The 18,617-nt window shown below is 51.2% G+C and overlaps 1 protein-coding gene across 1 annotated transcript in view; it reads left to right on the plus strand.

Moving 5' to 3' along the window:
• LOC107115818 (ras-associating and dilute domain-containing protein-like) overlaps positions 1-18,617 on the plus strand; it is a gene marked incomplete at its 3' end in the record, with an annotated part of 28,886 nt that overhangs the window by 3,933 nt on the left and 6,336 nt on the right. The window lies entirely within an intron of this gene.

An 18,617-nucleotide genomic window follows, 5' to 3' on the forward strand; every position in this document is an offset into this window, starting at 1 on the left:
CTGTTAACCCCCCCCCCCAAGCACCAAGAAGACAGAGCATCACTTGCCCCAGAGCCCCTGTCTATACCTTGTGGCTAATAGCCACTGATGGACCTCTGCTCCATATGCTTATCTAATTCCCTTTTGAAGCCGTCCATGCTTGTAGCTGCCACCACTTCCTGTGGCAGTGAATTCCAAGTGTTAATCACTCTTTGGGTGAAGAAGTACTTCCTTTTATTGGTTCTAACCCGACCGCTCAGCAATTTCATGGAGTGCCCACGAGTTCTTGTATTGTGAGAAAGGGAGAAAAGTACCTCTTTCTCTACCTGCTCTTTCCCATGCATAATCTTATAAACCTCAATCATGTCACCCCTCAGTCCTCGTTTCTCCAAGCTAAAGAGCCCCAAGCGCTTTATCCTTTCCTCATAGGGAAAGTGTTCCAACCCTCTTATCATTCGAGTTGCCCTTTTCTGCACAGGCGAACTCTGTGTTAGGGATTATCAGGAAAGGAATTGAGAATAAAATGGCCAATATTGCAATGCCCCTGTATCAGTGTTCCCTCTAAGCGGTGGAGTCTTGTGAGCAAGAATTCCGCTTTGTGAGCTACTGGCATTAAAGTTGTGAGCGAGCAGTTTGGCTACAGCATAAATTACTTTGCTCTGGAGCCGTCCCTTCCTGAGCTAAGACGGAAATGTGTGAGCCGGATCCGAAAAAACACTGAGCTAGCAAACAGCAACTCAGCTTAGAGGGAACACAGCCCTGTATAGATCTATGGGGTGGCCTTATTTGGAATATTGTGTACAGTTCTGGTCCCTGTATCCCAAAAAAGACATTGCAGAGCTGGAAAAAGTACAGAGGAGGGCAACCAATGGAGCACCTTCCTTCAGAGGAGAGGCAGAAGAGTCCAGGACTTTTCAGTTTAGAAAAGAGACGACTGAGGGGTGACGTGATAAGAGGTTTATGAAATTATGCATAAGGTGGAGATAGTTGGCAAAGAGCATTTTTTAATCTCCCTCCCAAAACACTAGAACTCAGGAGCATTCAATGAAGCTGATAGGTTCTGGAAGGACAAAAGGAAATAGTTGTTTACATCGAGAGTGTAAAGAATTTGCTGCCGGAGGATGTAGTGATGGTCACAGGAATACACAACCTTAAAAGGGGATTAGGAAGATTCATGAAGGATCGGTCCATCAGTGGCTACTGGCCACGGTGACTGAGGAGAACCTCCACATTCGGAGGCAGTCAACCTCTGAATCCCAGAGCCAGGAGGCAACATCAGGGGAAGGCCTCGGCCTCTCTGCCCTGTTGCTGGCCCTCCAGAGGAACTGGTTGAGGCCACTGTGTGAGACAGGATGCTGGACTAGATGGACCCTCACTGGTCTGACCCAGCAGGGCTCTTCTGATGTTCTTATCAGGAGAAGGCCTCGGCCTCTCTGCCCTGTTCTTGGCCCTCCAGAGGAACTGGTTGAGGCCACTGTGTGAGGCAGGATGCTGCAGTAGATGGACCACTGGTCTGATCCAGCAGGGCTCTCCTGATGTTCTTATCAAGGGAAGGCCTCAGCCTCTGTGCCCGTTGGCCCTCCGGAGGAACTGGTTGAGGCCACTCTGTGAGACAGGATGCTGGACTAGATGGACCACTGGTCTTACCCAGCAGGGCTCTTCTCATGTTCTTATGAAGGCCTCGGCCTCTCTGCCCTGTTGTTGGCCCTCCAGAGGAACTGGTTGAGGCCCCTGTGTGAGACAGGATGCTGCAGTAGATGAACCACTGGTCTGATCCAGCAGGGCTCTCCTGATGTTCTTTTGTTCTTTACCCTACTTAGTTTCCAAGACCTAATGATATTGGGCTAGCTTGGGCCCACCTAGGCCAGGGCTAGGCAAGGTAGACATGCAGTAAATGAATAGATAGTATGTTTTCCCTGTTCTTTCTCCAAAGAGCTCAGCCTGATTCTTCCTTCCTCCATTTTATGCTCACAACAGCCCTGTGAGGAAGGTTACACTGAGTGAAATTTGCTCATGCAGGGTGCCCCAGTGAAGCTCATGAGGATCTGAACCTGGGTCGGCCCAATCTTACTGCGATACCATCACGCTGGCTTCCAGTATTTCCCGGATTTCTGATAGCTCAGAAATTATGCAAATGGAAACACAAATTCACCCTGGAAGCAAACTTCATTCTTACACTGGAAAGATTTGCTCTCAGAGTTGATCGAAGTTTCACAGGCCCTCATGACACATGTGCCTCTCTGAGGGTATGGGACTGTGCTGTGTCAGAAGTGATTGTAATGATCCAGTCACCCCAGTGCAGAGTTACCCAGCAGAGGCCGATTGGAAGGGAGCGAGTCCACAGCAGTGAGTCATGCAGAGACACAACAGACAACCCCTCTGCGGGCAGGTAATTGTCTTTCATTTCTGCATTAAAGGTAAAGGTAAAGGTTTCCCCCTTGCTCGAAAGCCAGTTGAATCCGACTCTAGGGTTGCGGTGCTCATCTCCGTTTCAAAGCCGAAGAGCCAGCGCTGTCCGAAGACATTTCCGTGGTCATGTGGCCGGCATGACTAAACACCGAGGCGCACGGAACGCTGTTACCTTCCCACCGAAGTGGTACCTATTTATCTACTTGCAATGTCTTGCTTTCGAACTGCTAGGTTGGCAGGAGCTGGAACTAGAGACGGGAGCTCACTCCGTCATGCGGCACCCGGGTCTTGAACTGTTGAACTACCGACCTTCCACAGCCTGCAGTTCAGCGTCTTAACCACTTGAGCCTAGAAGTAATTAAATGATGCCGTTACACCTGTGCAGTAAAAAACTGCAGGATTTTCTTGCCCTTAGAATCATAGAATCATAGAGTTGGAAGGGACCTCCAGGGTCATCTAGTCCAACCCCATGCACAATGCAGGGAATTGGCAAATATCTTTTTCCACCCCCCACCCCCAGGGACACGTGTTCCATGCCCAGAAGGGGGCAAAAAACCTCTAGGATCCCCGGGCAAACTGGCTTGGAAAAAAAATGCTTCTTGACCCTTCGGTGGAATCTGAATGGGAACTCACACAGAGATGCAATAGGCAAGCCCCTCCATGAGCATGAACTTGGGTGGCCAAGGAGGCTTTTTGGTTGTCTGATGTGTGCCACGAGAAAGCAGTACTAGCCTGGCCCGCAGCTTGGGAAAGAACCCTTTAATTCGCCCGGCTGTTGCTTTCATTGGACACTGTTAAAGAACAGTGTCAAAATGACTTGTGGTCAAGTACCGTAAGCTACAGAGAAGCCTTGCTAGGACCTAGTAGGCCCAAGCCGCCTCTCTCGTACTGCCTTACAGCCGCTGGCTTCGACAGGATGCCAGCACGCAGACCGAAGATGCTCTCCGTTCAAGTCTCAGAATCGACGCTGCCAACATCGCTTTAGGAACATTTGCTGACGTGTGTGGAAAGCGAAATCTTGGCGCGTGCGACAACAGATGTTTCTAAACGGCCACTCATCAGCTAGGAGTCGCGGCGATAGAAGCCGACGGTGCCACCCTGCCTGAACGTCTGGGTGCAGGGTGGCCTTGCTTCAGGCCCTAGCGTCTTCACGGTGCAGAATCTGTATTTTGTTCACACGGGGGGTGGGGTGGGAAACCGGTTCCATTTCAGCCCAGAAGCGCCGGTAAGGAGTGCTGCGATGGCGTGATGTGCGATGTTTCCTGCCCCTGCTAAGAATCTGCGCATGGAGCATTCCCGTGTGTCTTCCCCGCAGCCGTCCCCACCCAAGGGTCACGGAGAGGCCCCTGGTCTCCGATCAAACCCTGACGTCTTCCTGTACCCGGGGTGCAAACTTCACCTGCCTGTTTTTCTGCTGTTCAAGTGCTTTCGTTCCTTAGGCCATGAAGATGCTCATTTCCAGGAAATGAATGTGATTCCGGCGAGTTTTCATTCCTTCAGCGAGCCGAGCGAGCCCCAAAGTGACAGATGAAACAATTACCTTTTAATAAAAGGCATTCCCAGGAGGCAGAAAATAAGCAGAAAATCATAACAGAGATTTGCCGGAGACAGGTAACAGAAAGGCAGGGCTGTGCTCAGTTCAGTGGGCAATACCGCCCTCTCGGGGGTGCTGGAACGATCTAGGGGCAGATCCACAAACTGCATCTTTTTGTCCACTTCTTGAAGGTAGATGTCTAGGGGGGCGCTGGGCAATGCTGCCTCTAAGCTGTGGAGTCTTGTGAGCAAAAATTCCACTTTGTGAGCCACTGGCATTAAAGTTGTGAGCGAGCGATTCGGCTGCTGCGTAAATCAGTTTGCTCTGGAGCCCATCCCTTCCTGAGCGGAGACGAAAATGTGTGAGCCGGAGGCTAAAAAACTGTGAGCTAACTCACACTAACTCAGCTTAGAGGGAACACTGGCGCTGAGTAAAAAAAATTTTTTTTCTGAAAAGGGGGCAGTAGGCCAAATAAGTTTGGGAAGCTCTTATTGGGACAGTGCAAGAGCCCAACAGCACAGTGCGTCAGACTAGGATCTGGGAGACCCCGGTTCGAATCCCCCCCACTCCGCCACGGAATTCTGCTGGGTGACCTTGGGCCCAGTCGCATACCGTCAGCCTCACCTGCCTCGCAGGGCTGTTGTGCGGGTAAAATGTCGGAGGGGAGAATGATGTGAACCGCTTTGGGGCTCCACTGGGGAGAAAGGCAGGGTATAAATGGAGTAAAAACGAAAAATAAAGTGGCAGGAATGGGCTGCAGCGGACTGGACCTCCCAGCTTTTTTAAAAAAAATAAAATAATGCACTTATCGGGTGCAGGGTTGGTTGCGTTTTAGACTGCAGTTTGGGGGGGGGATAAGAGCCTTACCTGAGATAGAAGAAGAGATTGGATTTCTACCTCGCCCTTCACTACCCGAAGGAGTCTCAGAGCAGCTTACAATCTCCTTTCCCTTCCCCTCCCCACAACAGGCACCCTGGGAGGTTGGTGGGGCTGAGAGAGCTCTTTCGAGGACTGCCCTTGAGAGAACAGCTCTGAGAGAACTTGTGACTGAACCAAGGTCACACCAGCAGCTGCACATGTGGAGGAATGGGGAATCCAACCTGGTTCTCCCAGTCGAGAGTCCGTGCTCCTAACCGCTACACCAAACTGGCTCATGGGAGCCACTGCTTGTCCCATATGGGTATGCATATGGGCATGTTTGCCCCGTTGTTACAAACAGAGGCTCCCCAGGGGCATTGGCGGTCAGGCAAATGGGGTGTTTGGGTGCGAGGAACAGTAGCTGTGGGGGGAGGGGACAAAATGCAGAAGGTCTTGAAGGTGTTTCCAGCTTAGAAGCAAATTGCACATACCCCTTCAGATTGCACATGTACACAGTCCAGTGTTCCCTCTAAGCTGAGTGAGTGTGAGCTAGCTTGCAGTTTTTTAGCCTCCGGCTCACACCTTTTTGTCTCAGCTCAGGAAGGATGGCTCCAGAGCAAACTAATTCATGCGGTCGCCAAATCGCTCGCTCACCACTTTAATGCCAGCAGCTCACAAAGCATCATTTCTGCTCACAAGACTCCACAGCTTAGAAGGGAGTATTGGTACACACACACACACACACACACGTTGTGGGTTTTTTCTCCTTCTTCCAGGTTCGTAGTGCCCTCTGCTGCCTTTAATGTTTGTGTGTGGCAGGCCTGGCTGAGTTTCACGTGGAGACGTAAGCGGCGAGAAGCGAGGGCCCGCAGAGAGGGCCGTGTCCAGCGTTCCCAGCGCAGCAGCAGAGGCAGGAGTTGATAATAGCCTTGCCTGGCGCTCTGTGTGTGGGAGGCCAGGCAGAGGAACGGCCGTGAATCGCTCAGAGTCCCGGCACGGGAAGACCTTGGAGTCCAGAGCGCTGGGCGTGCACGAACCAAAGCCAAGAAATACATTTTGTGCAATACATGATTTGGAAAAAAGAAAGTCGCTCTCGTATTCAGCTCCTTTCACGTAAGGGAGACAGGACAGAGGTTAAAATTAGGCACGGGGTGGAGAAAGCACAGGGAACGTCTCCCTCCCTCCCATCGTCCTAAAACTTTGGGTCATCCTCTGATGGGTGGTGGATTCAGGGCAGAAAAAAAGGAAGTTCTCCTCCACACCTGCCACGAGATGGGCCGTTTGCTTAGCCAGCTTTAAAGGGGGATCAAGCCAACCTGTAGAAAATAGATTCAGTGATGGCTGTTGGCCGGGACAGCTAACTAGAACCTCCATGCTCAGAAGCAGTGTATCTCTGAATATCAAGATGGATAGCCATGTTAGTCCGCCTGTCACAGTAGAAAAGGACAAGAGCCCAACAGCACCTTAAAGACTAGCAAAATATGTAGCAGGGGATGAGCTTTTCTAAGTCACTGCTCACTTCAGATACAGCTAGAATGAGAGTCCATCTGTCCTATTTATGGGAAAGTAGAGTGATTTCAGATGCCAAATGGCATTAGCAGGCAAATGGCAATAGCAAGTGAATGATAATAGCAGGTGTGATTGGATTCAGGTGAGATATGCAGATAGGTCGTAGGTGTGGAGAAATCAGCATTGGTAATGAGACAGGAAACCTAGGTCACTATTCAGTCCAGGTGGATGAATACCAGTTGTTGGTCGGCAGCGACAGGGATGGCTTTGGCCTCAGTGCACTAATCGGCAAGTCTGGGAGACAGGACGCTGTCCTAGATGGACTAGATACCCCACCTTATTTCACTCAACTTTTGGTGGCTTCATATGTTCGTCGGAGAAGCTGTTAATGATAGAGGACATAATGAAGACTGGCCACTTATGGGGAGGGGTACCACTACACCAAACTGGCTCCTGCCCTAGTGATATAGGCAGGGTTGCCGTCTGGCTAGGAAAACCACGATGCAAACTGCAAATTAGAAAAACATTGATACAAGGCAGGCTGCATGCTTACTCCTCAGGTGGCCACCGCTGCTGGAAACTTGTTTTCGGACAGCACCATATGACCACGAGGCCATCCCAACGACATGAGTATTTTCCAGCCTGGGACCTGCTTCTGAAAAGAGCACGAGTCAGGGATGACATCTGGTTCTGGTGCGAATGCTCCCTCTAAGCCGTAGAGTCTTGTGAGCAAAAATCCTACTTGGTGAGCTCCTGGCATTAAAGTTGCGAGCGAGCGATTTGGCTGCTGCATCAAATAGTTTTGCTCTGGATCCGGATCATAGCCCCTGGCGCCCCTCGAAACCGGAGCCCCCTCCCATCGTGGTGGAGGGTGAAGAACATTTTGAGATCTCTAAGATCCTGGACTCTAAACTCAAACGTGGCAAACTGTTTTATCTGGTGGAATGGTTGGACTTTGGACCCCAGCACCGTGAATGGGTGGAAGTAGGGGATATTTGGGCCCCTAAGCACTTGCGGGACTTTCACCGGAGACTCCCGGAGAAACCAGGAGGTCTCCCGGAATGACTGGGATGTCTCCCGAACTGGGCGGGAGGCTGGTCTTTGGGTGGGCAGAATGTCAGCTATGCTGCCATCAGGTTAAGGGGCCCCTCCAGGACCCCCTCCCTGTCCTGTGTACCAGCCTGAGCTGAATTCCTTTCCCTGCACTTCTCCTCTCCTTATCTCTGACCTTGTAGGCTGCAGATGTAGTGTCTCCAGATAACTCATCCGTGAGACTGCGTTCGGTTCCCAGCTTTTAGTATTAACGGCCCAGGTACTTGTTCCCGCTCGCGGGAGTCAGGCCGATTGGCCCGTAGTAGGGGGTGTGTGCTTTTGAATCTACTATATCTCTCCCTGAGTCTAGGGGTTCGCCATTCCTAACTCTGAGTATGCTCATGCTACCGTTGTAGCGCCTTCCCATGAAAACCCAAGCCGGAACAAACATACGTTAAGGTACGGACGGACTTTTGTTTTGTGCTTGCTCATTAGCGTAACTAATTAGCATAACTCATTTGCATAGGCCACACCCCCTGACATCACCTGAATTGTGTTAGAAGGCAACACCCACCGCTCAGGCTCCACTGGACTGTTTTGGATTGCTAGCTATTGCGGGGGGGGGGACGTGCAGATCTGTCCTCACAGAGGAGGGAGAGCTTGTACCTGAATAAAACTTGGTCTTAAAGGTGCCACTGGACTGTTTTGGGCCGGGAGGCCGGGGGGGGGGGCTCTGCAGCTTACCTGGGTGCTTCTTGCTCTGACTGAGGGCTGCTGGGAGCAGGGAGCGGGGCTTGTTGCATGTGCCCGCCCCCTGGGCTCTTTACTGCCGGAGCTCCGCTCCTGTGCGCTCCTGCAGGAAATGATCCCTGCAGACAACTATTCACCATTGTAGAGTGTTGTTGTTTTTTTAAAATTGGTATCATGGCGCTATATCTCTCCTGACCTCTACTGGGGGCCTGGAGGCTATTCAGAGAGGGGGCTGAATAAAGCCTGCCCCCACCTCCCACCTCTGGTATTCCAAGGAGGTCTCCCATCCAAGGACTTGCCAGAGTCAGCCCTGGTTAGCTTCTGAGATCTGACAAGATTGGGCTTGCCTGGGCTATCCGGGTCGGGGCAACTATTCACTATTCTTGAGGGCCACTCTGTTCTTCTAGAGAGCGGCGTAGGAGGGGCAGAAGGCAACCTGCCCTACCTGAATTTCCTATCCCTTGTGAGTTCTTCCCTCCCCGTGCTCAGAAAAACACTCACAATCCAGGAACGGGAGGGAACTACAAAACACAAATTCGCCACTTGTTTTAACTGTGTATAATATGTCGGCTATAGGGAAGGTCACAGCGTTCCGTGCACCTCGGTGTTTAGTCATGCCGGCCACATGACCACGGAAACGTCTTCGGACAGCGCTGGCTCTTCGGCTTTGAAACGGAGATGAGCACAGCGACCCTAGAGTCGGACTCGACTGGCTTTCGAGCAAGGGAACCTTTACCTTTAATATGTTGGCTATAGCTTACGGTTTTTAATAATTTCAAACTTGTCCGTTGCCTACAGCCCCACATTTTGTGGGGGATTTGGCGATTCATAAATGTAACGAAATAAAATAAAATAAAATTCAAAAAAGCAGTGACATTTCCCAGCCCAGCTACCTGCTTTTCTAAACTGGAAATGTCAAAATGTGGACCTGGGGCTCGAACCTCCCTGCCGAGCGAAAGCGTTTGCCTTGCCGAGTCGGAAGCAGATGGCAACGATCGAGTTATTTTTATGGCGTTCCAGTTATTTCACGAGCCCTGCCCCCTTCTCCTGAAATTGCCTGGGTTTATCCCGCAGACGTGAAATGTCAAGTGCTCTCGCTGGAGTGGTGTGAATGGGGCTATGTGGGTGGGTGGTACACGAGTTCTTGTACTGCTACCAGAATCCTCTGTTTTTCAGCTTTCCCGGATCTGATGGCTCATGGTGCCACTCTGATGGCTAAAGGTGCCGTCTCAGGGACTCAGACAGAGAGCCGGGTGGCTGGCATGAGACAGAATGGAGTCAAGGCTTCCACAGATCTTGCATTAAGCGTGGCTTTGCTGGTTGAACGTGGTTGCCGGTTGACCCATTTCATTTGCTTGCATTTATGACTTCGAAGCCTCAGCTTCCAATGTTCCCTCTAAGCTGTGGAGTCTTGTGAGCAGAAATTCTACTTGGTGAGCTACTGGCATTAAAGTTGTGAGCGGGTGATTTGGCTACTGCAGAAATTGGTTTGCTCTGGAGCCCTCCTTCCTGGGCACAGACAAAAATCTGTAAGCTGGAGGCTAAAAATGCAAGGAAAGCGGTGCCTGCGAGGGGCTGCCAGTGGGAAAGATGGCGTCACTGTGGCCGCATTGGCCTTCGTCGGTCATCGGCTGAGCTGGCCCGAAAGCCAAGTGCTTTCTCCAGCAGTGCCCAGCTGTACCAATCTTCTTAACTAGCTAAGCTTTACGACTCCAGGCAGGTGGAAGGGAGAGGCTGTTAGCAAAAAGGGTTTCAGGAGGGGCTCTGTTATGCTCAGGAAAGGGTCTGTGTTTATCTTTCCAGTGTGGCAGGAGGCATGTTCACGGCGCCTGCGATGGGAGCTCTGTTGAGTGTAAAAACTCATGGGGTTCCCCCCCCCCAGCCGATTCAGCTTTGCAAAATAAATACAGAAGCTTCCTTTTCTCTAGATAAGGAAACTGAGCATTGGTTCCTCGGGCGGCACGAGACCGTGAGAGCGAACATTCGAGCGAGTTTTCAGCTTCTCACTAGCAATTTCCTGATCCAGCTGTCCTTCAGCCAAGTTGTACGGGTTCAAGATTTTGGGAGCCAGCGTTCCTCGCTTAGACAGCAAGGGGTGAAGGAGAGGGGGGACATGCAGCACCCCAGTCGGCTTACCAAAACATCTGACCATAGAGTTCCTGATGATTCCTAGAGCTGCCCAGAAGTGACAAGGGTAGTTCTAGGAATCGCCAGAAACTCTATGGTCAGAAATTGTGATAAGTAGCTGTGGCCTTTATTATTCTTTTACATTTTTCTCCTGGGATGCTGCCCGCCCCCCCAAATCTGCCAGAGGCTTGATTTCCCAATCAGGTTCTGCTCTTGGCGATTCTATGGGCCAGCTCTCTCCACATTTTCCGATCTTGTACTGTTTCTCTGAGTTGTTCCATGCTCAGGCTGGTGTCGATTTTTATGGTGTCTAGCCACCGTGTTCTTTGGCGGCCCGGTTTCCTTCTGCCGCGAACCGATCAAAGCATAATTGCTTTTTTTTTAGCGAGTTCTTCCGCATGACATGGCTGAAATAAGTCAGTCGCAGTTTTGTGATTTTTTTTTATTCCAATGGCATGTCTGGTTTTATGCGCTCCAATACTTGCTTGTTTGTCACCTTTGCCTGTCCAAGGAATGCGCAGGAGAGGTATACATATCAGGAATATGTATCCCTCCTGGGTGCAGTCCATTGTAAAATAAAAATCTAGGGATCGACTCTCTGATAAGGTTCAGCTGAGCTGGGTTTTAGGCCCTGGCATGGATGCTCAGAAGTCATGAGACTGGTGACTGGGGTGGCAGGCAGACATGCCCTGTAGGTGAGCACTCAGAAAAGTATATGGAACAGGAACAAGGTCAGTATGGTGTAGTGGTTAAGTGTGCGGACTCTAATCTGGGAGAACTGGGTTTGATTCCCGCACTCCTCCACTTGCACCTGCTGGTGTGACCTTGGGTCAGTCACAAGCTCTGGCACAGCTGTCCTTGAAAAAGAGCACTTTCTGTCAGAGCTCTCTCAGCCCCACCCACCTCCCAGGGTGTCTGTTGTGGGGAGGGGAAGGGAAAGGAGTTTGTCAGCCACCCTGAGACACCTTTGGGTAGTGAAGGGCAGGGTATAACTCCAATCTCTTCTCTCTTCTTCTTCTTCTCTTCTTGGCCAATCTCTTGGTCTCGACATCCACACAATCACACCATCGTATTGTGCTTTCATTCAGAATAACAGCCCAGAGGAACCCAGGTAAGGAGCAAGCGAAGGCCATGTGTGGTTTTGGAGAGCCAGTTTGGTGTCGTGGTCAAGAGCACGGACTCTAATCTGGGAGAACCAGGTTTGATTCCCCACTGCTCCACATGCAGCTGCTGGTGTGACCTTGGGTCAGTCAGAAGTTCTCTCGGAGCTGTTCTCTCAAGGCCAGTCCTCGAAAGAGCTCTCTCAGCCCCACCTCCCTCACAGGGTGTCTGTGGTGGGGAGGGGAAAGGAAAGGAGTTTGTAAGCCGCTCTGAGACTCCTTTGGGTAGTGAAGGGTGGGGTATAAATCCAATCTCGTCTTCTCTTCTTCTTCTCTAATCTGGGAGAAATGGGTTTGATTCCCCACTCCTCCACATGCAGCTGCTGGTGTGACCTTGGGTCAGTCACAAGTTCTCTCGGAGCTGTTCTCTCAAGAGCAGTCCTCAAAAGAGCTCTCTCAGCCCCACCTACCTCACAGGGTATCTGTTGTGGAAAGGAGACTGTAAGCCGCTCTGAGACTCCTTCGGGTAGTGGGCGGCGGGGTATAAATCCAATCTCTTCTCTCTTCTTCTCTTCTTCTGGCTTCCTCAATGAACCTCCATCCGGTAGTCTGTCCCTAGCCCTGACCATTCCACTTTGTGGAACCAACAGTGAGACACTGAGAGCCATCTTGGTGTTGGGCTAGGATGTGGGGGGGGGGCCTGTTTGAATCTCTGCTCTGCTATGGCAGCTCGATTGGGTCCATCGCTCTCTCTGGGCCTAACCTGCTTCACAAGGTGGTGGTTGTGAGGATCAAATTAGAGAAGAGGGAAATGATGTTTCCAAACAATGAAGGAAGAACAAGAAGAGGAGGAGGAGGAGATTGGATTTATACCCCTCCCTCCTCTACCCGAAGGAGTCTCAGAGTGGCTTACAGTCTCCTTTCCTTTCCCCCCTCCTCACAACAGACACCCAGTGAGGCAGGTGGGAGAGCTCTTTGGAGAACTGCCCTTGAGAGAACAGCTCTGAAAGAACTTGTGACTGACCCAAGGTCACCCCAGCCGCTGCATGTGGAGGAGTGGGGAATCAAACCCGGTCCTCCCAGATTAGAGTCCACCCACCCTGAACCACCCACCACACCAAACTGGCTCTGATTTTAGGAAATTTTTAGCCATTATTAAAATTCCCTAACAGAAGAACAGAGAATCCACTCTGGAAGAAATGTCCTTCTGCTGGGCTAACCCAGAGCTAAAACTTTGGCCTGGTGGAAGCGCAGATGTCTGTGTGTGTGTGTTTAACGAAGGCAGCCGTGGTGGCTGTATCTGGTCTGATCTCTGCTTCATCAGCCCCAGAGTCCGCTCTCACTTTGCGGCAGGCATTCCTCCTCGCAGGCCTCATTCCCGCCGCTTGCCAGGAATAACTTGTCAGCTGAGCGGTCCATTCACATTCGATCTCCCCCCTTATGTCCTGCTCAGCACTCTCCACCTTGCTGTTTTGACATGCTGACACTCTGGGCCTTCCCGGAGTTCTTTAAAGGGAAAGGTTCATTCCCATACTGGGTCAATGGCATGATACAGCATCTTCTCCTACGAACTCCAGAGGTGGGAGGACTCCGAGGATTTGAGAGAAACCCCCTTCTTTTCCCACTCCTCTCCCAAAAAAACATTAAAAACGTTTTTCCAACTGGAAGAAAGGGAAATCTGAGGGACCACTGAAAACAATCTTATGAAATGTTTTATTTTTGCAAATGAGCGAATGGCTTTTTTAGAAGAAGAAGAGATGATGAAGAAGAAGAGATTGGATTTATACCCCGCCCTTCACTACCCAAAGGTGTCTCAGAGCGGCTTACAGTCTCCTTTCCCTTCCCCTCCCCACAACAGACACCCTGTGAGGCAGGCGGGGCTGAGAGAGCTCTTTCGAGAACTGCCCTTGAGAGAACTTGTGACTGATCCAAGGTCACACCAGCATACCTAACAAGGAATACTCCAAAATTCAGCTCATTCTGTCACTTTGAGCTAGAAGAAGAGGAGATTGGATTTATACCCCGCCCTTCACTACCCAAAGGTGTCTCAGAGCAGCTGACAAACTCCTTTCCCTTCCCCTCCCCACAACAGACACCCTGCGAGGTAGATAGTGGGGCTGAGAGAGCTCTTTCGAGAACTACCCTTGAGAGAACTTGTGACTAACCCAAAGTCACATCAGCATACTTAACAAGGGATACTCCAAAATTCAGCTCATTCTGTCACTTTGATCTAGAAGAAGAAGAAGAGATTGGATTTATACCCCGCCCTTCACTACCCAAAGGTGTCTCAGAGGGGCTTACAAACTCCTTCCCCTTCCCCTCCCCACAACAGACACCCTGTGAGCAATGCTCCCTTTAAGCTGTGGAGTCTTGTGAACACAAATTCTACTCTGTGAGCTACTGGCATTAAAGTTGTGAGCGAGTGATTTGGCTGCTGCATAAATTAGTTTGCTCTGGAGCCCTCCTTCCTGAGCGGAGACAAAAATGTGTGAGCCGGAGGCTTAAAAACTGTGAGCTGGCTCACACTCACTCAGCTTAGAGGGAACACTGAGTGTGAGCTAGCTCGCAGTTTTTTAGCCTCCGGCTCACACATTCTTGTCTCGGCTCAGGGAGGATGGGGGCTCCAGAGCAAACTAATCGACGCAGCAGCCGAACGGCTCGCTCACCACTTCCATGCCAGGAGCTCACAAAGTAGAATTTTTGCTCACAAGGCTCCACAGCTTAGAGGGAGCATCGGTCCCAGAACGTCCTCTCTCATCTCAGGGACTCGAGCCCCACGTCACACCTATGACATAACTGCCGCCCGCTTGTGACCCACTCTTTGAGACCCGCTGCACTTGACACTGCCGCCGCAGCAAAGCCCTTTGGATTCGCTTCCGGCTCTTAGCAGGTGCCCATCTGAAGAACGCAGAATGTTGCCTGGGTCTGTGTATGACACATAAGCCAAAGGGCCTCCCAACTGGGTCCCGATGTGCAAGCGCAGAGTCTTGCACACATGCAGAGAGCCACTGAATTCCTCCCGCGCACGTCAGCACGGGCGGTAGAAGCTTTGCAGCCGTACTACTGGCATGCGCGCGGCCCCCAGCTTGGCCTGAAATGGCTATGGGCCGTCGTGTTCGAACATTCCCCTTGTTTGTCCACCTCTCCGTCCTAATCCCGAGGCATGTAAACAGTCGGAGCAGTTTCCCGCGTCTCCCGGGCCACCTCTGTCATTTTCCCAGCGAAAGGAGGGTAGATGTAAACCAAACAAAAAATGCATTTCAGAAGCCTGCGATGGTTCCTCACCAAATAAGGTAGGTTGCTGGTTAGGGATCTAGTAGCGGGACCTTTGCGGCAGCTGACTCGAGCTGGTTTTAGGTTGGGGGTTTTTTTTTGGCTTTTAAAAGCTTGTTGTTCTGTTGATAGAACAGCCTCCCTTCGGGTTCCGAAGGGAAAAAGAGAAGGATCTCCCCCAGTTTTCTAAATCCCATATTCCGCTTACGTGCGGACTGCGGGATTTCAGCACCCGTCGGGAAATTGCCGGAGGAAGCCAAGAAAAAAAAAAGACTGGCTTGCATTTTACTCGAAAAAGAAATGGAAGGGGAGCGCCGTGGTGGCAGTCGACCGGCGAAGGACCCTGCCACATAAGCGCCTTCTTCCCCTATGGAAAACTGGGGCCGTCGGGTTTGCAGCTTGCCGCTGGCCCTGGCAGGTAAGGCGCAGTGATTCAGTTTGGGGTGGCAGCAGATTTCGGGGTGCTGGGGAAAGGTGAGCCAGTGTAATTCCCCCCTCCCCCATCATGCGGATGATAAATTCCTGCCTTAGGCACCTGAGGTGTGTATGGGGGAGGTGACCAGTGTTCCCTCTAAGCTGAGTGAGTGTGAGCCAGCTTACCGTTTTTTAGCCTCCGGCTCACACATTATTGTCTCAGCTCAGGAAGGAGGGCTCCACAGCAAACTAATTGATGCAGTGGCCAAATCTCTTGCTCACAACTTGAATGCCAGTAGCTCACAAAGTAGACTTTTTGCTCACAAGACCCCACAGCTTAGAGGGAGCATTGGGGGTGACCCCCCTTGGTGGCCGGCAGCTGTTCCCAACTTAGCTTCTTTTCTTCAACTTTGCATCCTGCTTGCCTGCAGCGAAGATTTGGTTCTGAGGAGGACCGTTCCACTTGGGGGGAAGGGGTGGAGGAGGAGATTCCACCGGGGTAGGGAGATGGTGCGAGCTTCTGTTCCGAATGTCAGCGAGGCCGTTCGAACCCCCATTCGTCTTCCAGGCAGGCAGCCTGTCTCCCCCCACCCCTTTTCTGGCTAGAGCATTCAGAGAAGTTAATTGCCTCTTCCCTCTGCAGCAGTCAGGTTCAGTCCTCACTGCAGTCGTGCAAGCCCCGGCAGCCGGGGAACGGCGCTGGCAGGTGCCTGCCCCCCCTCCCCGCCCATGTCACAGGCTCCGGGAGGCTCTGCAGACCCCTGCCGCAAGGTAAGGCATCGATCCTGCACAGTCCCCCTCGGCCGGCGGGCGTGCAACCCTTCCCGCTCCACCGTCAGCTTGCTATTTTTCATTTTTGGAGGAAAGGCGCTTTGGATTCAGTTACGGCACGCGGCAGCCGGCGAAGGATGCTGCACGAGATCCGGGATGGCATTTTTGGCTGTAAGAAAGAAAGAAAGGAGAGAAGGGAGATTTGGAGAGATCGGCGTGGGCAGGGAAGGGGATTGGGAGGCAGAAAAGGGAGGGTGGGGGGGGGGGGAGAGGGTGATATCACCACTGAGCCATGCGAAGGAGTAGCTGGAGTGCAAACCAGTGTCCCCTCTAAGCTGAGTTAGTGTGTGCTAGCTCACGGTTTTTTAGCCTCCAGCTCACGCATTTTTGTCTTAGCTCAGGAAGGATGGCTCCGGAGCAAACTAATTCATGCAGTAGCCAAATCGCTCGCTCACAACTTTAATGCCAGGAGCTCACCAAGTAGAATTTTTGCTCACAGGACTCCACAGCTTAGAGGGAACATTGGTGCAAACTGGCTTTTTTTTTTGCATTTGCGTCCTGAGCAGTGTTCCCTCTCAGCTGAGTGAGTGTGAGCCAGCTCACCGTTTTTTAGCCTCCGGCTCACACCTTTTTGTCTCAGCTCAGGAAGGATGGCTCCAGAGCAAACTAATTGATGCAGTAGCCAAATGGCTGGCTCACAACTTTAATGCCAGCAGCTAACAAAGCAGAATTTTGGCTCACAAGATTCCACTGCTTAGAGGGAACATCCTGAGTAACTTGACTTTGATGATCCCGCCCCCGAAATCTTGTTTCTCTCTAAGGTCTTGCTTGACTTTGATGATTCTCCGATTCGCGTAGTTTTAGCATATGGTTTGGGGAAGGACGTTGGAACTGGGAGCTGGGACTTTTTTTTGGCACTGGTCACTTTCAGTGGGAAGTAGTCACTCCTCCTGACCATTCCAGAATGCTTGTGTATGTTTCGGCGGGGCTGAAACCTGCGTTTCGCGAGCATTCCTGGCGACTGAAAGAGAAGAGGAGCCAGTCTCCTCCGAGAATTCCTTCTTTTAAAAACATCCAGTTCCGTTGAAATCAGTAGGACTTCAGCATACATTTATTTAGGATAGCAAAGTTTCCAGGAGACCCAGAGGCAGGGAGAGGCAGGTTCGAATCCCTGCCATACCATGGAAGGCGACTGGGTGACCTTGGGCCATTTGGGGTGAAAGTCAACCACAGGCTGGTGGTGGAGAGGATAGCGATGCCGTAAGCCGTTTTGGGTCTCCCTCTGGGGAGAAAACGGCTGCGTGTGCCATTTTGATTAAATAAATCTTTAGACGGTCACGTGGAACGAGATAAGTGTCCCTTCACCTTCTGCTTCCTGGGTTCTGTTTTAGATTTTATTTTTCAAGTGACCAGTCGGGACACACGTGTGTACATCCATGTTCCCTCTAAGCTGTGGAGTCCTGTGAGCAAAAATTCTACTCTGTGAGCTACTGGCATTAAAGTTGTGAGCAGGTGATTTGGCTACTGCATAAATTAGTTTGCCCTGGAGCCATCCTTCCTGAGCTAAGACAAAAATGTGTGAGCTGGAGGCTAAAAAACTGTGAGCTAGCTCACACTAACTCAGCTTAGAGGGAACACTGGTGTACATCTCTGGTCGAGTTCCACCCTGAGATAACGTACGTGAGCTGCTTTGAACACCCACACAGCAGCTCCTAGATGCCAGTTATCGTTATTGATCACAAGAGGGATATGTGTATATTTGGCTAAAGTGATCCGCATATTCGGCTAAAAAGGCCAACCAGTTACAGTCAGCGTTCCCTCTAAGCTGAGTTAGTGGTGAGCTAGCTCACAGCTTTTTAGCCTCCGGCTCACACGTTCTTTGCCTTAGCTCAGGAAGGATGGGGCTCCAGAGCAAACTAATTTGCGCAGGAGCCAAACCGCTCGCTCACAGCTTTCATGCCAGTCGCTCACAAAGTAGAATATTGGCTCACAGCACTCCACAGCTTAGAGGGAGCATCGGGTTACGGTCAGGAAAGGTGTGAAGGATTAGAGGGGGAAATGGGCATATTTTTAAAAAGCGTCCAAAATTGCATGCGGAACAGGGCAGAACGTCACATGACCGACGGCTCTTTTTGCCGTGCCCTCGTCCCAAGAACAGCCAAAATACCACACATACACTATATCATACCTGTCTATCTAGTACTGCTCTTAGAGCTATCGCCTTGAGCAGAAAATAAAATGATACAAGCCTTACTTAATACCAGCATGCACTACATTTACTTTTTGACGTTTGCTCTTGCTATGTGGGGAGAAGTATGAAATCACGGTATTTAGGGGAATTAAGGGCTGATCCTGTATGGCCCAGGCTGGTCCAATCTCATCAGATCGTGGAAGCTAAACTGGTTAGTATTTGGATGGGAGACCACCACGTCCAGGGTGGCAGTGCCAGACAGTGACAACCCACCTCTGTTTGCCTCTTACCTTGAATTGCCCTACGGGGTCGCTGTAAGTCGGCTGCAGATCAACACTAGAGACTTTATACTGGTTTTAAGGTGATTCTTTCTCCCTGGGGGACTTGGGAGTTGTAGTCCTGACAGAGCATACCGTTCCCAGGATTCTTTGGAGGGGAAGCCATAACAACATGCTACAGGGCACCGTGTACAAAACGTTTTGCCATCGGGATCGGTAGTCGGGAGATTTCTTTCCAAAGCAGCAGTTAATCTAGGGCGCCAGCTTGGTCCAGAGAGCCAGCGTGGTGTAGGGGTTAGAGAGCAGTGGACTCTAATCTGGAGAACGGGGGTTTGATTCCCCCACTCCTCCACGTGAAGCCAGTTGGGTGACCTTGGGTCAGTCACAGCTCT

This window comes from Gekko japonicus, unplaced genomic scaffold (assembly GCF_001447785.1).
Source record: "Gekko japonicus isolate JY-2015 unplaced genomic scaffold, Gekko_japonicus_V1.1 scaffold4605, whole genome shotgun sequence".
NCBI lineage: Eukaryota > Metazoa > Chordata > Lepidosauria > Squamata > Gekkonidae > Gekko > Gekko japonicus.